At 47.3% G+C, this 16706-nt stretch overlaps 1 long non-coding RNA gene across 5 annotated transcripts in view; it reads right to left on the bottom strand.

The window, feature by feature from the left end:
- Positions 1-588: 588 nt before the first annotated feature.
- LOC115085407 overlaps positions 589-16706 on the bottom strand; it is a 150129-nt gene continuing 134011 nt past the window's right edge. For 2 of the 5 annotated variants that reach the window (XR_003854832.1, XR_003854833.1), the window contains 2 exons: positions 8272-8530; positions 5969-7444 (listed from right to left, as the gene is read on the bottom strand). This is a non-coding gene — a long non-coding RNA (uncharacterized LOC115085407). Of the gene's footprint in view, positions 2648-4531; positions 5164-5968; positions 7445-8271; positions 8531-16706 lie in introns of those variants that run through there. The other 3 variants (XR_003854836.1, XR_003854835.1, XR_003854834.1) reach the window with 3 other exon arrangements.

The following is a 16706-nucleotide window of genomic DNA, read 5'->3' on the forward strand; positions in this document are numbered from 1 at the left end:
CAGGAAGAGAGCCAGATAAGTTTATCTGGCTAACTTTAGGCCTAATAGCAGACAGGCCTGAAATAGCTGGCTATCTTAGCTGGATAAGTGGATCTGCCCCCGGAATGCCCTGGGCTATCTAGCTAAATTTTAGCCTGTTAACTACCTAGCTGGATAACTCGGAGGCATTCAGCACATGGGAAATTTGGACCTCCAGCATTCGTCTAGCTAAGTGAAAACTTAGTCGGACAAAGGCGATGAATATTGCCCCCACGTTCTCACATGCTAGTAGTGGCTGATTTAAAGTTGTAGTACATATATATCTGTGTGATATAAAACCTGCAATTTCCAATGTGGTCCAGTTTTTACTTGTGACAGAACTTAATGTCCCAGTATAGAGTTTAGGAATGCTGCAGATTCCATTCAGTAATCAGCATCATACATATACTGAGGGTGATATTTGCTTCTTTTGGCTTCCAATGGAAAAACATTTCCGAGTAGCTGACATACCTAGTAATAACTAATTAACACACCTAGTATTACCTGGTGTGCCACATATATTTGATTAACTTGATCTCTACATCCTTGCTTATGAGGAATAAATGAAACTGTAATGGGAAAATCTTTTATTATGAGGGACCCGACTTTATTTTACAACAGCAATTGATAAAGGACATTTTTAACATTTTTTTTCTTATTTTACATTTGGTGGTTTATCAGCAAATGAAAACCCTTCTCCAGTCCTAATATGCTGCTGCTGTTCAGGAGTATGTGAGAGAGAGAGAGAGAGATCCACTGCTGCAGGAACTGGTTTAGGGTTGGAAGGTGAGCCTGTGGATGTGAGCAGAACCTATGGGAGAGGGCAGACTCTGGATTTGGAACTGTGAGGGGGTGGAGGGGGCAGAAGCAGTAAACTGAACTGGGAGGTAAGCCTCTGTGTGTATGTGTGTGTGTGTGTAGTGTACAGAAGCTGAGGGCAGAAGAGCAAGCCCGGTCACCAAAAGTGTGGGTGTTACAGAAATCTTCTGCCAGGTCTTGCTAGGTAGTTGGCCATGATGACCAGGAAGGTGGTTAGCAGGGGTGTACAGGGCCCAGAAGAAGTCTCGGTGCTAATGCTGGTGCCAGGTGAGGTTAGACTGCCTTTCTTGTTCTATGATGGCACTGGTTGCACCCATGGAGCTGGCAGCAGACACTCAAGATTCCACTTTCATGCAGAGAAGATAGCTTTATGGGATCCATGCCATTATGTACAGGAATGTAGGCAGCCTTCTTTATAGCCTACTCCAGCCTTAGAGGCTCCTCATGCTACTAGCAAGTGATGATCCAAATATGGGAAATCCAGAAGGGCAAACTTCCATGCCAGGAAAGTGGCAGTCAAGGTAAATGACCTCACATCTCCTACAACTACGGTGAGCATTCCAGGACCACAGACAATGCTAGGCACAGGACTGGCTCTAGGCTAACTGGTACCCAGTGCAAAAACTAAAACTGATGCCCTCCCTCCCACTTCCCTTGGTAGCAGCTCTGGCACAGCACTCCCTCCTTCAGCAGTGCCAGTGATTCCAGCACAGTATACCCATCTCTCTCTCCCCCTCTGCCCAGCTCCAGTATCCTGTCTGCCCTGCTCTTTCCCCCTGCCCACAGTGACCATCATCCTTGGCTTTCTCTCACATGTAGCATCCTCCTCCCCCTTTTTCTTGCCTTCCATCCTCCTCTACCCACCTACCATCACAGTCAGAAGCCTCCTTTCTCCTACACAGCATTCCTGACTCTCTTGCTTGCAGACATATGAAAGGGTGCAGGAGAGAGGGAGCAGGGGCACCCCTTGAGCATGGCGTCCTGTGCAGCTGCTAGGAAACAGCAGAGCGGGACTCATATCCAGGTTGCTCCCAACTGTACGGGTTTTTTTCTGGATTGTCCTGATTTAGGCTGTAGTGTCTGGAAAACTAAGGCAGTGCTGAAAAAAACAGAAATGGTCCGGATTTCCATCCTCTGCGCCTCTGTTCTGCCTGCAGACTGCAGCATGCAATTTAGCCGATCCCAGTGTGTAACCCTTTCTGCTTTTGAAAAGGGCAGCCAATGACTTGTGCCAAATGCTGATAGGCTGGCTGTAGCACTGCGCACACTACACGTACAAGCCAGCCACAGAGCCTGTGTGCTGTCGGTTGGGTAACGATGTGCCTCTGGTAGGCTATGCTCTGCAACATTTTTGCGTGGTTGGTAATAAGCTCTCCCAGGCTCCCAGCTTTTTCCATTCGTTCCAGCGGCAGCCTTGAACCTGTCCTTACCCCATAAGTCTGCGTGCAGGTCGGGTCGGGACGGCCATGTTTTTCCTCTGTCCAGGCAGCAGCTCAGCTGTTTACTACTGAAGCCTGCCCTGGACCAATGCATTACGTTCATACCTCGAGTCTCATCGCAGTCAGGAGTGGGTGGGCCACTGCCCTCAGTTCACTCCCCCGACTCTGCCTGTCCTGCTGCCGCTGGTCATGACTGTCTTAATTCTCTCATCGGGGCCCCGCTGGCCTGCTGCCAGTTTGTAACCCAGCATAGCTTCTGTCTTGTCTCCCTGACTTGCTCGCTCCTGGTAGTGCTGACCTGCAACTCCAGCAGCTGCTGCCACCACCAGTGCTGCTGGATCTCATTCTTGAGGAACATAGTGCTGCTGCTGCTGTACAAAAAAGGTAAATAAATACTGGGGTCAAAAGGCGGCATATTCCTTAAGAAATCTGCTTAACACTTTCAGTTCTTATGTAGACAGATGGATTGGAAATAGGAGTGCTAGCACTATTGATTGTACTAGTGCCAGTCAGTCTATGGTATGTGTTCAAAAAGGGGTGGTGTGAACCAGGGAAAGGGGGAGAAGATGTGGATTCTTGCTCTTCAGTTTTGCTGGATGCCAACCCAGATAACCGTTTGGTACCCAGTAAAACAGTGGTTTAATATAACCACAGGAGGGGATGATTCATTTATCATAATGTTTGATTCCTGCCAACTAGAGATGTGAATCGGAACCGGAATCGGTTCTGATTCCGGCTCCGATTCACATCGTGTTTTTTTTTGTCCGGCCCGATCGCGGTTTTGTTTATTGGCTGCGCCCGAGCCGATAAACAAAAAACCCACCCCGACCCTTTAAAACTAATCCCTTAGCTTCCGCCACCCTCCCGACCCCCCCAAAAACTTTTTACAGGTACCTGGTGGTCCAGTGGGGTTCCCGGGAGCGATCTCCCGCTCTCGGGCCGTCGGCTGCCACTAATAAAAATGGCGCCGATGGCCTTTGCCCTTACCATGTGACAGGGTATCCGTGCCATTGGCCGGCCCCTGTCACATGGTAGGAGCACTGGATGGCCCGCGCCATTTTTAAAGATGGCGCCGGCCATCCAGTGCTCCCTCCAACAGCACCAATTCCCAGCACTTAAACAGTAACCACCTTACCTAAGAAAAGGCAACACTGAAAATATTACACAAGGCCTTAAGACACCAATACATCTCCTATTAGGAAAACGGACCAAGTCAGGCTGCTATAGAGCCCTACACAGAAACTACACGCCAGCAGAAAACCTCACCTGAGTCACATGTGCTGACCCTCACCTAACAAAGAATAAAGAGACCAAAACGCATAACTAGAAGCATGCAGACAAAAACTGAACTGGAACCTGCAACAAGCCAGAGTCTCTGTATGCAGTGTAATAAAGGAAAAAAGAGACATCACCCATCCTTATAAAACAAATCAAGAAATATAAAATCAGTAGCAGTAAAACCATACTAACAAAAAGAACATATTATTTCGAAACAGCTGATGAGTGTAATATCCAATAATTAAAAACTCATATAAAAAATTTCTAGAAAGCAATAAAATATTTCAAAATAGCAGACACAAAGACCCAGTAATGAAAAATAAGGATACAAAAAAATTTTTGCTCTGCATACCTAGAAACGTTTGATATCCAGGTCTCCTGGGATTGTTTTGAATTAGCAGGAGGAGGGGTGGTTTGCTTGGAACTTTCTCCTCTCTCAGTCACATACCAGCGCTCTCTCTCACACTGGCTCTCAATTACACACCTATACACACATGCTCTCAGTCACTCACATATATACATGCTTTTTCTCTCACTTATATAGGCTCTTAATTACACATTTACACACATGCTGTCTATCTTTTCACGCTTACACACACAGGTTGTCATTCACACACATACTTGCTGTCTTTTTCACTCACACACAGACTCTCATTCACATGCTTACAAACATGCTCTCTCTCTCTCATTTACACACAGGCTCTCAATTACATACTCATGTGCTCCCTCACCTAAACCAGCTCTCATTCTCACACAGACACACATGCTCTCTCTCTTACTTATACACACAGGCTCTTAATCATACATACACATGATCTCTCTCACACACAAAGGATCTCAATCATACACACATACTCTTTCACCCAAACAGGTTTGCAATCTCAAACTTACACAGAGGCTTTCAATCACACACATACATGCTGTCTTTTTCTCTCACACACACTCATTCACATGCTTACATGCTCATTCTCTCACTTTCACACAGGCTCTCAATCACATACTCACATGCTCTCTCACCTAAACCAGCTCTCAATCACACACAGACACACATGCTCTCTCTTTCTTTCATTTACACACAGGCTCTCAATCACATACTCAGTGTTAGGTCTGGTTAGTGACACATCCCCTTGTTCAATTCTTATTCTCTTTAATCCGTAAAATCCCCCTCCCACACTATGAATGTTCCTGGCCCCATAGTCCATATGTTCAACAATGATTCACACATTACATTAAACCTGGTCGCTGAGTCCCAAAAAGGGATGTCATCAGGGCCGGGATCCCAGCTCAAAGCAACTTTCAAAGAATAACTGTTCATGTAAAATTTCAGGTCTTTTCTCGTAAATTTTATCTTAAGTGGATGGTCTGTGCTTGTCACCACTGTGCACTAAGAAGGATCTACAGGCAGCTCCATGGGTCCCTTGACTCGGGAATGGTGAGTCCACCCTTTCTCTGCAGTCCGCACTGCCTTGTCTGTGGTCAGAAGGATTTGGAACGGTCCTTCCCACTTTGGCTGTAACTTGGACTCCTTCCACACTTTTATCTGCACCCAGACTCCAGGCCGGAACCGGTGTACCGCAGTGGAGAAGTCTGGGCCAATAGCCCCTTTTCCCTTAAATGAGATGAAGAAGAAGACAGTGCCAGTATATAATTATTTTAAAGATAGGTCCTTTGTTTCGAACACTGGTATTTCTCCAGCCCCTCCCAGAGAGTGCAATCCAAACATCATCTCATAGGGGGACACTCCCCTATCCTTCCTGGGGTGAGTCCTTTCCCGAAGCAATGCCAGGGGTAAGCACTTAGTCCAGGGTATTTCAGTTTCTAACAATTTCAGAAATTTGCTGTTTCAGAGTCTGATTTATTCTTTCCACTTTCCCAGAAAATTGAGGATACCAGAGAGCAGGAAAGTGCCAATTGAGCCTCAATCCCTCCATTACCCCTTGCAGGACTTTGGAGATAAATTGACTTCCCTGATCTGAGTCAATGTGTTCAACCAGCCCATATCATGGGATGATTTGTTCAAACAGCACTTTCATAACCCCCTGTGCTGTAGCTGAGGCCATAGGAAAAAAAACCTCAGCCCACCCAGTGAAATGATAGTAAGAATTTGAGCCGCTGGGAGGGGGGCAGCTCAGTAAAATCTGTTTGTATACTTTGAAAAGGCCTTAGACCTGGATCCCTTCCCCCCCTGGGGCTGTTTTTCTCAAAATTTTCCGACATCTGGGACACCTTTCACATATCCGTTTAGCCACTGTGTTAGTCCCTACACAACCATACTTCCTAAGGACTGCATCGCAAAGAGCTTAAGCCTCCCCAATAGCTTTCCCGATGCAAGACTGCCATAATGTCTTTCATTAGTGGCTTGTTTAGCATCTGGTGCCCGTCGGGGAGGAGCCAGGCTCTTGCTTCGTTCAGAACTGCCCCCATTTCAGTGAACTCAGCTTTTTTTTTTTTTTTTTAATGTCTGTGACTCTGGTCTGTCTAAAAATAACTACTCTGTGCTTGCAATTTAGATGATTGAACAGTATTCTTCAACACACTCCTAGGCTAACCTATCATTCTAATGTGTCTGCATAAAGCTACTCCCTTGTCTCTCTTGTAAAAGCCTCTAGGAGGCACTGCCACAAGCCATGAGGTGACACCTGCTCTCCTCTAATTAAACATGCACCATTTCACAATTTACTCCGTCTGAAATACTTACTCTTCCCTTCCAATAATCAAGTATCCCAAATATTTTTACTTCTCTTTCTACATATTGCAATTTAGCCTTGGAGACTCTCAATCCCTGTTTCCCTAGAAAATCTAGCAATTTATTTGTGGCTATTCGTACCCGCTCCTGCTTCTTTCCTGATACTAGCAAATCATCCACATACTACAGTACCTGGGTTCCTTTGGGTAAGTAAAATTCCTGTAAAACCTGTTCTAGAACCCGTACAAACAAATTTGGGGACTCCTTAAACCCCTGGGGAAGAACCTTCCAACGGTGTTGTTCTCTACCTGTGTAAGGATTTTCCCATTCACATGCAAACATGTCTTTGCTCTCCTTAGCTAGGAGACAACTCCAAAATGCATCTTTCAGATCTACTACACTAAACCATTTAAATTCCTGACTGACGTAGAAGATCTCTGCCTAGCAGATTACACCCTATCTAGGGTATGTATAGGAGACTTCCCTGGACCTCCCTGTCCTGATTCCCTATATTAGTCTCTTCTATGATTGGGACTGAAAACTGTTCCCCTTTTACCCCGGACACTGTGAGTTTCTGGGACATTATGCTGACCCCTGCTGGCAAAGTGGTAACTGAAGATCTGGCAGCTCCTGTGTCAACTAAGAAAACTATGTCCTCCTTTCTTGGTCCGACCTTTAAATTTATCAAGGGCTTTCGGTAGTAGCCCCTGACACCCCCCCCCCCCCCCCCTAATTCGCGTTCCTCCTCTACCACTGAGAAGACCCGGTCTTCTTTCACAAGCTGGGGACACTCCCTCTTGAAGTGCCCTACCTGCCCGCAATGAAAACACCCTGCCCGATTTCCTCCTCAGGCTTCCCGGGGCGAGGAGGTCCAATCCCTCTCAAGCCCCCTGTGCCAGGGGTAGCGAGCCCCTGGACTTTTATTGAAGTTCCTTGCCGGGGTGGGGAGCGAACCCCTGGGCTGAAACCTCTTCCCCTCCCTCTTCCCAAGGGAGCCTGCAGCACTGCAACATCTTTTCCCCTGTTTTTTTCCTGCGGGTAGGTAGGGCGCTTCCTCATTATCTCATTTACTGTATTTACCATGCTTCTAGTCTTCTGTTTCTGCTTTTCTTCCTCACACCTCACAAAGACTTTCTGTGCTTCTTTCGACAGTTCCTCAATTGACTTCTCATTGCAGCTGTCTGTATCATTACCCTCTCCTCTGCTGTAAATATTATACCCATAATTGATGTCAATTCTGCCCAAGTAAAAATATTAGGTCCTAAGAATTGATCTATTTGTTCTGCTAAACCTGGAGGATCCTCTAGTAAAGGTTTCTTTTTTTTTTTTTTTTTAATGCTCATCTCTGCACTAGGAAGGGGACTGTTTACGTATCCAATATGACCACCCCCTATGGGTACTTCCCTTAGGGGATACCAGGGGGTCTGATCTCTCCGGCTTTTCTGATCTTTTATCTTTTTCTCCTAACTCCAGGTCCCAGAGGATCTGGGAGCCAATACTGCTCTGTATCCTTTATTAACTGCTTCAATGACGTGCCTTCATTCTTCTCGCCTTTGTCCCTCCCCTCTCCTGTTTTCTCTGTGCTCTGGCTGCCGTTTTTTCTATTGTGTCTCAATGTCTCAATGGACTCTGGGATCTTCATTCCCATGAACCCCCTTTAACTATTTCCTTGCCTTTTTTCCTGAGAAAACAGTATTTTCCTATTTACCTGTATATTTAAAATCTGACATAACTAATTCTCATCTGACTCCATTCTCTGGCCAAAATACTGCTGGTGGCTTTATACTCTGTTTTGGCCACTCAAAACAACATTATTTTATCATTTTCTTTTTATCTTTTACCTTAGTAATGTCCTGTCATCCCATGACTTTAACATCTGAAGGAATTTTACAGGGGCGCTTCCCTTCCCCTCTTTCAGCCTTAGGCACTTTATTTCCCATTGTGACGTTTCTCAAAGCCTCACACTTCAAATATTCCTTTTAAGGTCACAATCCCCAGCAAACAAGGTAAATCTTAAAAATCTGATCTCACCTTGCTTCCGTGCAGGGAATTCTCTTGGCTCTTGTGCCTACTTTCAGCGCTGTTACAATAACGGTTTCGCTGAGCTCACTCACTCACTCCGGTTCAGATCAGTCGGGACACTGGTTTCTGATGAGGGCTCAAGGGCTGTTGAAATCAACGGGCGCGCCTTCCTCTCCCCCGATCACCAGGCTCCAGTGTCTGCGATGGCTTCTCAAGTCCCTGTTCGGGCGCCAAGCTGTGGGAAACAAAATCCAGACAGCTCCCTTCTCTGGGAATAGTTATTTATTAGTGAGCACAATTCAGTAAAATCATTATAAAAGATCTTTACATGACCCCTTGCAAATGGGGTGACAGACATATAGTAGGCCCCCCCCCACAGAATCTCAACAAGGAATTTATACTCTTTTTGCTGGCTGAAGCCCTGGTTTTACTTCCCCCTTTTTGACCACACTGATAATCACCTTCTTGCTTGTTCCACCCCTTTTAGTTATCTCTTCCTTTGCAACTGGGAGGGGGCCCCTTACCTCCATCCCCTGATGCTTATCAGTGTCTGGCAGGTCCTTGTACATGCAGTTTCTAAATGGCAGGGCTACAATATCTTATCTTGTAAAGAACTTTAAAGGGAGAAGGGGGGTTAGTTCTAACCTCATGCCTTCACTTGATGCTTTGTCAGGAAGAGGCCCCTAACTGCTCTCCAGGCATATTCTGGCAAAAGGCATCTAGAAAGGGAAGTTTTCTTTAGCAATGTTTAAAGGTCATTTTAAAGAAAAAGATTTTTAATATCTGGCTTAATTACTGAGATGGCAACATTTAAAGTCATTTCTCACAGTGTATATGTATGTGTGAGAGCCTGTATGTATGTTTGTGTGCCTGTGAGAGCCCATGTATTACATATTAGGGATGTGAATCGTTTTTTGACGATTTAAAATATCGTCCGATATATTTTAAATCGTCAAAAATCATTAGGGCCACGATACAATACCAATTCCCCCGATTTATCATCAAAAAATCGTAAATCGGGGGAAGGGGGAGGGCAGGAAAACCGGCACACTAAAACACCCTAAAACCCACCCCCGACCCTTTAAATTAAATCCCCCACCCTCCCGAACCCCCCCCCAAATGCCTTAAATTACCTGGGGGTCCAGCGGCGGTCCGGAATGGTCTCCTGCAATTGAATCGTGTTGTCTTCAGCCGGCGCCATTCTGCGCCGCCATTTTTCAAAATGGCGGCACAAAATGGCGGCGGCCATAGACCAACATGATTTGACTGCAGGAGGTCGTTCAGCCGGGGTCCCCTGGCTGAACGACCTCCTGCAGTCGATCTCCTGCCGGCGCCATTTTCCGTACGGAAAACGATTCGCGGCAGGAAATCGCTCCCGGACCCCGCTGGACCCCCAGGGACTTTTGGCCAGCTTGGGGGGGCCTCCTGACCCCCACAAGACTTGCCAAAAGTCCAGCGGGGGTCCGGAATGACCTCCTGCAGTCAAATCGTGTTGGTCTATGGCCGCCGCCATTTTGTGCCACCATTTTGAAAAATGGCGGCGCAGAATGGCGCCGGCTGAAGACAACACGATTCAATTGCAGGAGACCGTTCCGGACCGCCGCTGGACCCCCAGGTAATTTAAGGCATTTGGGGGGGGGGTTCGGGAGGGTGGGGGATTTAATTTAAAGGGTGGGGGGTGGGTTTTAGGGTGTTTTAGTGTGCCGGTTTTCCTGCCCTCCCCCTTCCCCCGATTTAGCTATGGACCGCCGCTGGACCCCCAGGTAATTTAAGGCATTTGGGGGGGGTTCGGGAGGGTGGGGGATTTAATTTAAAGGGTCGGGGGTGGGTTTTAGGGTGTTTTAGTGTGCCAGTTTTCCTGCCCTCCCCCTTCCCCCGATTTAGCTATGGACCGCCACTGGACCCCCAGGTAATTTAAGGCATTTGGGGGGGGGGGTTCAGGAGGGTGGGGGATTTAATTTAAAGGGTCGGGGTGGGTTTAGGGGGTTTTAGTGTGCCGGTTCACGATTTTAACGATTTTCACGATACTCTAAACACCCAAACGGCAACGATACGATTCCCTCCCCCTCCCAGCCGAAATCGATCGTTAAGACGATCGAGGACACGATTCACATCTCTATTACATATAGGCTCTCACAAGCACACACACACACACACACACACACACATAATGTATCTGTGAGAGAGAGGGAGTCTGTGTATGTTAGAGAGAAGGAGTGTGTGAGAGAATGAATGTGTTATTGTGGGGGTGTGTGAGAGAGAAGATAAAATGTGTGCAGCCCTACCTTCCCCAATCCATCACAATCTCAGGGTCACTGGAACTCAGAAGATCACAGGTAAGGAGAGGAGGAGATTTTTTAAAATTCATATTAGTTTTAATTATTGGGTGTAATTTGATAATGCTACTCTTTCAAAATATGTAAAAATTTTTGGGGGAATAGAACATTTTTTAATTATTGGATTTTGTATTCATCAGATATTTTGAAATATTTTCTTGGTGTTTGGGAAATTTTTTATTTTCTATTCATTAACTGTTTGAAATATTCTTTTTATGAATATTCTTTTACTATTATGATTGTTTTATAATTCTTGATTTTATTATTTAATGTTTTTATGAAGAATGGTAATGTTTCTGCATGTAGAGGTGGCTTGTTGTGGGTTCCAGTTCAATTCTTCTCAGCACATTTCTGTTTATACTTTCTGATCTCTTTATTCTGTATTTGGTGAGGGTCTGTCTGTGTACTGCATATGTGACCGAGGTGAGGTATTTTGCTGGCACGTAGGATTGCCTACATTTCCATTGACCAGGACTGGACACTTGAGGACCGAGGAGTGGGGTGAAGGAATGGTACCCCCCCTCATTTGCATACATTTTAGATCCTGCCAGTGAACTGCCTAAACAGTGTAACCAAGTATCTACACAACCATTGGGAGCTGAGGGCTGTGCTGTGCACCACCTCCTTTCCCTGTGCTGTCCAATCACAGCACAGGGAAAGGAGGCAGGAATACAGCACAGCTCTCCTCCAATAGGCTCTGACATGCCTTTCTCTTCATCTAACTAAGAGGCTGTGGGAAAAAGGAAGATCCATCTTCCAAACCAGACATTTAGTGTCCGGTTGGTACTTCTGAGTGGACACTGTTCAGAACGCCTGAAAACTGGATGTCCAGTCTAAAACTGGATAGTTGGCAACCCTACTGGGATGTAATTTCTGTGTAGGGATCTATAGCAGCTTGGTTTTCCTAATAAGAGTTTTATTGGTGTTCTAGGGCCTGGTGTAATATGTGCAGTGTTGCCTTTTCATAGATAAGATTGTAAGGGTTGTTTTGGTATGGGAGGTTTACTATATTGTAAAGGTAATTCTGTTTGTTCACGGCTTTCTGAAGGCCAAGCTCAAACCCAATATGCATTACAAAAGGTCTAACTCCCTAGGAGCTCCAAGTGTCTTTTTGAGTTTTCTGGTAGGTACCACAGCAGTGCATGTATATATAATATGCACGTTGTAAGTGTTATTTTTACCTCAGCAGACTGTACTTTTGAATGTTCTTTTTCATGTAAAATGTATTATAAATGCATTATTTAATTGTGTGTCTCTGTAAAGGATGGGGGGGGGGGGGGGGTGGGGGGAGGAATGTGGGCTGGCGTGTGTGCAAGGCTGTAAGGTTTGCCTAGGGTACCTAAAACTCTTCGCTATCCATGGGTTCTGGGGTGTGGGGGGGACTTGTCAGTTTTTTAAAAATATAGATTGCAGGATGGAGCTGGGCTTTATTTGATGGAGCCTGGGACAGGCATTGAATGAATCGGGGGGGGGGGGGGGGGGGGGGGGGGGAACACAGTCATTTTTTGCACAGGGCAGCAAAAACGTTAGCACCGGCTCTGACCACACACCACACTCCACACCTCTTCCAGCAGCAGAATTACTAATGACAATCAGTACAGAACCTGAGGGCTCAGGCTCTGCAGTGACCCTGATCACTCCTCACGCAGGGCTTCCTGTTACCACAGAAACTCATGCAAGGGCAGTGGCACCAAAGCCCCCATGCTGACTTCCACTGGTAGCAATGCTGCTTCTGGCGCCTGTAGGGTATTGCTATTTGAGACACTTGTGACCCCAGCTGAAGATTTTGTGATTCCATTTGGTGTCCTGAATCACAGTTTGGTAAGCTCTGCCTTGCGGTCCAGAGCAGAGATCCCACTAGCAGGGTTAGCGAATGAAGTGAGTAGAGGAGCAGCACTTAGTGTGTGTATATGTATGTATGTGTGTGTGCAGCATATTTATCTCACTTCCAAGGCCTGAAACAATCAAAGCAACCTCTAGATCAGTGGTTCTCAACCTGTCCTGGGGACCCCCCCCAGCCAGTCGGGTTTTCAGGATATCCACAATGAATATGCATGAGAGAAAATCTGCATGCACTGCCTCCATAACATGCAAATTTTCTCTCATGCATATTCATTGTGGATATCCTGAAAACCCGACTGGCTGGGGGGGTCCCCAGGACAGGGTTGAGAACCACTGCTCTAGATCCTATGAGGCCACTGGCCAAAGTTTAGGCCACCAAGGTTCCCATGTCTTTGTAAGATTATACCTGATATAGTCTGCTCAAAAATATTTAAAAAAAGGTTTTTGGCACTGGACAGGGATTTTCCTTGGTAACTGTTCTGGATGCATCTCTCTTCTTACCTCTATATCTTCTTTCACTTCTTACTCTCAAATGAGCCTATGGCTGATTCCCTTTTTCAGGCAGAAACTCTTTAGGACTTCCATCTGTAGGACTGTATCCCCTCTGACTCCAACAAAGAACAATCCTCTACTTGAGATGTCTGGAGCCTGTCACTGATCCTTTATTCAGGCAGGAGCACCTTCAGGCCTTCCTCTCCAAGACTCCCACCAAGGACAATCCTCTGTTTTCAAAGCTTCTGAAACTTTGCAGGAATTCAATCTTCTATCTTGAGCCCCTAGACGTCTTCTTTCCCTGAAGACTCAGGAACCTGGACCTCCAATCCCAGCTACTTTCAAAGGACAGGACTTTATCTCCAAGCACTCCTTTTTTGAGAGAGAGCCCATTCCTCTAGGTCTCTTCTTGGTGGAGAGAAAGACCACACCTGCACCTCTCTTCTGGGGGAAGCACAGACTCCACTGGCACCTTCGTGTCCTGAACCTACCAAATGCAGCAGCTTTCTCCTCTAGTTGCTCGTGTCGAGACTGCCTCTTCAACTTCTTCTGGACACACAGGCTGACGAAACTTTTCTTCTGTCTGCCCGCATAAGCAATGCTCCTTCTTCTGACTGTGCGGGCCTATGGGACTCTCCTTCCTTCTTTCCACTTGCCTGCACAGATGCAGGCCCTATGATTTCCTTTTCTGGGGCTCACACTTCTTTGCTGTTTCCGGAGTTTTGCGGGGTTGGCCAGCTCCTTCAAGAATTCCACTTGAAACCCCTATTATGTTCTGTCTGTCATCAACAAACCCACAGGCCGATACAGTAAGGACACATAAGAAAGAGTGCGGCAGTGCCGGGCGCACCCTCGTTTGCCGCGCGCACAATTTGGTTCACATACCGCTCGATACAGTATTCAAATGAGACGCAAATGCAAGCGGCGTCCAAAGTGCGTCCATGAAGCGGTAGGCATGTGCAATCCATTTTACTGTATAGAGCGGTATACAGCGCTCAAGGCAGTGGGAAGGTGAATGAATGCACGCCGCGACCTCGGACGTCCAGCCGGGCACAGGTAAATCGGTTTGACCGCCCCCAAAGGCGAACGAGTAACCAGAACCAGTTCTGTTCCACGCCAATGTTCAGGAGAAGGAACCGAGGTGGCCAGGAGGGACCCGAGGCCCGGCAACCACGGGAACGCAGTTATCAAGAAACATACACAAAAGAAAAAGAGCAAGTTCAGCCTCCTTCAAGATGTCGTGCAAGGAGCGGCAGATTCAGAGGACCTCGGACGTCCAGCCGGGTGCTCAGGTCGCGGCGTGCATTCATGCACCTTCCCGCTGCCTTGAGCGCCCGGCTGGACGTCCAAAGCCGGGCGCTCAAGGCAGCGGGAAGGTGCATGAACGCACGCTGCGACCTGAGCGCCCGGCTGGACGTCTGAGGTCACAGTGTAGGGTGTGTAGGGATAGGGCCTGATACAGGAGCTTGTGCTCACTGCAAGTCAGCGGCGACAAGGATCCCAGACCCACGAGAAGGCCAGAGGAGCCCCTGGAAACGGTGTCCGTTCTTCCCTATGGAACCAAAGTACTCTGACGTTAAGCGCGGTGGTGCCAGGTTGGGTTACTTTTTTTCCCCTTGTGTGAGAAGCATTTTTTTCTGTGGATTGGGTGGGTTTGGGACTGGGCGGCTAAGTTCTAGCAGTCCTCTTTGTTGCTGGCATGTGGTGCTTTTTTTTTCTTTGCTGCGGGCAACTCAACCAGTAGTTAGTGATGACTCTTCGGCCAGAGCCAGCGGTGGCATAAACTGCAGCGTGACATAATGGATTCAGAAAACTGCTGCTGGCCTTCAGCCGGGCGCTCAAGGCAGCGGGAAGCTGACTGAACACCACACTAACGCCAAGGTCAGGGTAGGCGGTAAATATGCAGGTTAAAGACGCAGCAAATAAGTTGGTTAAAAAGGCGATAATCTGGGTGCACGTTACTGTATCGGAGGGAATAGCTAGATCGATCATTAACATATCATATACATGCGGCGGGCTGAGACGGATACGCGTCCATTTCGGCAAGCGGTAAGGACGCGTAAAACCGGATACTGAATCGCGGGTTAGCTTTACACATCCAAATTGTGCGTCCAAAGTGGGTTAGAAACAGGGTAACCACGGCCGCGGTTGTAGACTAGTGAAACAGCTTCTTTATATCTCAGGGAGCTGGGACATTCAATTTGATCTGCTTCTATTTACTGTCCATGCTATTCCAAGCTATAGTATTTAGTCTTTCATAATACTGTTGCTTTGTGGCCATTAATACCAATTTTATTTGGGTGACCAATAATACAGTCTCTTGCTGTAAAGTAGGTAATTTGTTGCCTTGCTGCTTGCTTATAAGAACTCAGCTTTCCTCTAGCTGCATTTAGTGTAGTCTCATTGCTGCTTCTCATTAACAAAATCTGGTTAAAATCAAAGAAATGGAATCCACACCTGATACACCTCCAAAGAAAAAAAGAAGAGCATGTATTTTCTGAGAAGTTTGGTTAAACAATCCTGAGCTTAAAAAATGGATTTCCAGAGATCGTAGAGAATCCTCAATGGCCAGATGCAAATTTCGCAACTGTTTATTTACTATAAAAACTGATGGAGTTACTGCAGTAAGGAAGCATGCAACTGGAGAGAAACACAAACGAAGTATTCAGAGTAAGAAGCTTTCTGACACACTGCACCACCTTTTTTCAAATCCCAACACTCTAGAACAAGTCCAGGTCAGTGCTGTTGAACTAGCCATGAATTATCATGGTGTTCAGCATCAACACAGCTATTTGTTATGCCCATCGGTAGCAGATGGCTGCAACTGCGTGTACTTACTTCCTACACTGCTCTCCTGCCCTCCCCGGGGCTGCTCGTGGCTCGGGCCAGCTTTCACCGCCGCGTTCCCCAGGACTCCTCATGGCGGCCTGGATGCCACCGCCATCTTCCTCGACTTTGGGCCTTCCTAGGTGAGCGCATGCGCCACCGGATGCTACTTTGAAGCCTCCTCGGCAGGAACCTCAGGGCATCTCTGGTTGATGACATCATCAGACCGGTGTATTTAAACTCCATCTTTGCCCTCAGCTAGCTGACTTGACAACAAGTTCCATTCGTCTTTAACTACTGCCTACGTGTTCCTGAGACTATGTTTCGTGCCTTGGACTTGGACCCTGTCTGGTACCCGCTCCTTGGGGGCCAGTGCACACACTGGGACTCGCTCTCCTTGCCTACCCCGCTCCTCAGGCTGGCTCTGCGTCTCCTGGGTTCTAACTTGCAAGGCCTCCTGTTCCTCTAGGTCACCTCAGCTATCCGTGAGTTCAACAGTGGGACTTCCCCGCTCCTCGGGGTTGCGCCCGTAGGCTGAACAAGACTGTATGCTCCTCCTGCTCCTCGGGACAGCACTTTCGTATTACAGTAACTGCCAGAGCTTCCCCGCTCCTTCGGGTAGTGCCCTCCGGCATTCCTGGGACTTGCGTGCTTCCCCACTCCTCAGAGTTGCGCGTATATACTATATTGAAACTGCCTACACTTCCCCGGTCCTCAGGGTGGTGCTACATCATCACTAGAGGCTCAGCTTGGGCTTCCTTGTCCTGTGGGCTGGCCTACGGCGTTACAGCATCATCCTACGCTGTGCAGCTCCTCCCTTCGGGGTTGCCCTCCGGAGTACCTCCTGATTGGCCAAGCCTCATGCCCCCTGCTCTGTCTGGCATTCCTTCCCTCGGGGTCCCTGCCCAGGTATAGCCTCCAGTCTACTCTCCACAAGGGTCCTCTCCT

The sequence above is a fragment of the Rhinatrema bivittatum genome, chromosome 2, assembly GCF_901001135.1.
Source record: "Rhinatrema bivittatum chromosome 2, aRhiBiv1.1, whole genome shotgun sequence".
NCBI lineage: Eukaryota > Metazoa > Chordata > Amphibia > Gymnophiona > Rhinatrematidae > Rhinatrema > Rhinatrema bivittatum.